The sequence below is a fragment of the Asparagus officinalis genome, chromosome 10 (assembly GCF_001876935.1).
Source record: "Asparagus officinalis chromosome 10, Aspof.V1, whole genome shotgun sequence".
In the NCBI taxonomy this organism is placed as follows: domain Eukaryota; kingdom Viridiplantae; phylum Streptophyta; class Magnoliopsida; order Asparagales; family Asparagaceae; genus Asparagus; species Asparagus officinalis.
In genome coordinates, this window is record NC_033803.1 from 50,282,671 (window position 1) to 50,285,459 (window position 2,789).

Sequence of the window (2,789 nt, forward strand, 5' to 3'; positions counted from 1 at the left end):
CCACGACATCTCCCGTTTCACAGCCTGACGCCTAAGCTCAGTCAAAGAACGATGTCGAGGAATCTTCGGCAAATACAGGAAACTACTGCCAGCCTTATGAAGCCACTGCTCGGCATCAATAAACGCTGCATCGGGATCTTCAACAGAGTCACCAAACAAAAAATCAGTCTTCCTGAGAGACTGAACGGAACTGGCGTCCTTCACAAGAGGTGCATCGGTAATCAACTGTCGAAGAGCTCGGTGCCCACCTTCCTTCACCGCCTGTACAACCTCAGTCGATGTGTCCAAAACGAACTGAGAGGTGACTGGGATAGGGGAAACATCGTCGGAGGTCGAATAATACTCGCCACGACGCCCGTATACTGCGTGAGATGAGAACGCTCCAGAAGGGTATTCAACTGAGAACAAGCAATTAAACGTTTGTTAATTCCAGTTATAAAAGGAAATTGAACTCATCTTACGAAGGGGTAAGATAGAGTCATTGCCTTATAAAGGGTGTGACGTTTTGGCCACGTTGCGCCTTCATAAGATAGGGTATATCGACAATATATTCCTGCCTTATAAGGCACAACGCAGCGACAAAACGCCCCCTTTATTTATGAGATAGTGTTTTGACCAAGCAAAACATATCTTTGAAGCGTCGATCCTCACCAAGGAGAATCAAGGCTTTTCCCGGTTGCCTCACCAAGGAGAACAACGGGGGGTAAAAAGGACCAATTTGCAAATTTCCAAGGAAAAATGGACTAATTTGTAAATTTCCAGAAAAAAGTGGCTCACCAGCATAAGAGGGAGGCGCGCCATCAGTCGGCACGGTAGAGGATTGACCCCTCGCCATACGGGACATAGAAACCTGCAAGGTAAATTGAAGGATTAGATCTAGAAAAGGAAAAATCCCATTTTCACCCCTAAAAAGGCGAGTTTGAGGCATCAAATCACACCCTCAACCCTTATATGTGATCCCGCGACTCCATATACTAGATCAAACATGAAATAGATCAAGGTGGCGGAGGATTTACCTGAAGAAAAGCCCAAAATCCAATAAAGGCGAGACCTTTAAGGAAACTTGAACCACACGCTCGAGGGGCCTGAGAGAAACTTTTTATTTGGAGATTTTGGGAGATTCTTCAGTCCAAGATTCAAAGGAAAGCCAGATCTAAGACAAATATCAAGGTTTGAAAGAGAATGGGTGCTCGAGGGAAGAGAAATCAAGAGGAGAGGGGGAGGGGTTCGGCCGGCCCTAGGGAGAAAAGAAAAGAAAAAGAAAAAGAAAAAAAGAAGAAAAAACCCCTTTTATAGCCTTGAACCAGATCTGGCTGAACCAGACCAGACCGGGCTGGACCAGAATAAGCCAGAATGAGCCAGAATGAGCCCAAATTGAGCCAGATTGAGCCTGGCTGGACCAGACCAGACCAGAATGAGCCAAATTGAGCCAGATTGAACCAGAATGAGCCAGTTTGAGCCAAATTGAACCAGTTTGAACCAAATTTGAACCAGAATTCAAATTGGAGCTGAATTAAGCATTGAAACGACTTTTGATCAACCTACGGTTCAGTCCTTCACCTATTTAACCCCTCTACCATATATTTGGAAGGGTCGGAGAGATTTTTGAACCCAAATACTGCCTTTTTGGCACATTTTTTGGGCCGGTTCAGATTATTCGAACCTAAAGAATACTCCAATAAGGTATACGAGTATAAACTATTCCCTCCTCTTTGTTGAGAAGTTTCTGGAGAATATTTTTCTAAAAATATTCTTAAGGATAACTCAACATAACTCCCAGGAGTGTATGAGTATAAACTAGACCTCCCCGCTCCAACTCCTTAAGAGCTTAAACTGTGTAGACTCCAAAATACTTACGAGTATAAACTGTGTTAAACGCCGGACAACGCGTCACAATGAAGATTCAAAGCCGTCAACCGATGGTCAATTTCATGTTGAAGCAACTAACTCGAGCTAAAAAGCCAGGAAATTAAGAATCGACTTCAAATTCAAAATTCCGACAACGGTCAGACAATAAATGCAGCACCGGAACCCTCTCAAGCATTCGACAAAGCACCGAATAGCCTGGAGGATTGAAGGAATCGAGAATAGAAGCCATTCCAAGAGCCCGTTACACCGATTGAAGGTTGGGACAGTCATATCCAAAGTATTCCAGACTCTTCTATAAAAGAACGAGACTGGAAAACTTTGGAGGGGGTATCTGTAGGCATATAAAATTGCTTATAGGTCCCTTAACACGGCTCAACACGAACTAATGAACCATCGGGCGACGTATCTAAGCACGAACGTCAGTCCACAACACCGAAGCCAAGTGACACGCAACGAAGCGGATTAACAAGGCTACGAAGCTGACGAACCGCATGTGAGCGACGGAATGAATCCACTCGCGTGCGGAATCAAACCAACGGTTCAGGGAGTCAACGAGTCATCCAACCATATAACGGATTCGAACTCAGACACCAAAGCCGATTTACTGCCTAATCGGGATCCAGACTTCCAAATCAGGATTCAGAACAAATCGGGGTTCAGAGCAACGCCACAGGCGAACTCGGATGAATCGCGATCGAGTCACGATCAGTTTTGGAATCAAGCTCAGAATCGGATTTATTGCCAAATCAGGAATCGAGTCAACGAATCGATTTCAGACCAATCAACCGCATCACGGACGAAGCGGATACAAGAACCGAAACAACCGAACGACGAACGCAAAACCCGGAGGGGCTCGGCCGAAACCGAGCCACCTCAAGTTGGCTCGGCCAAGGCCGAGCCACCCTGAGGTGGCTCGATGG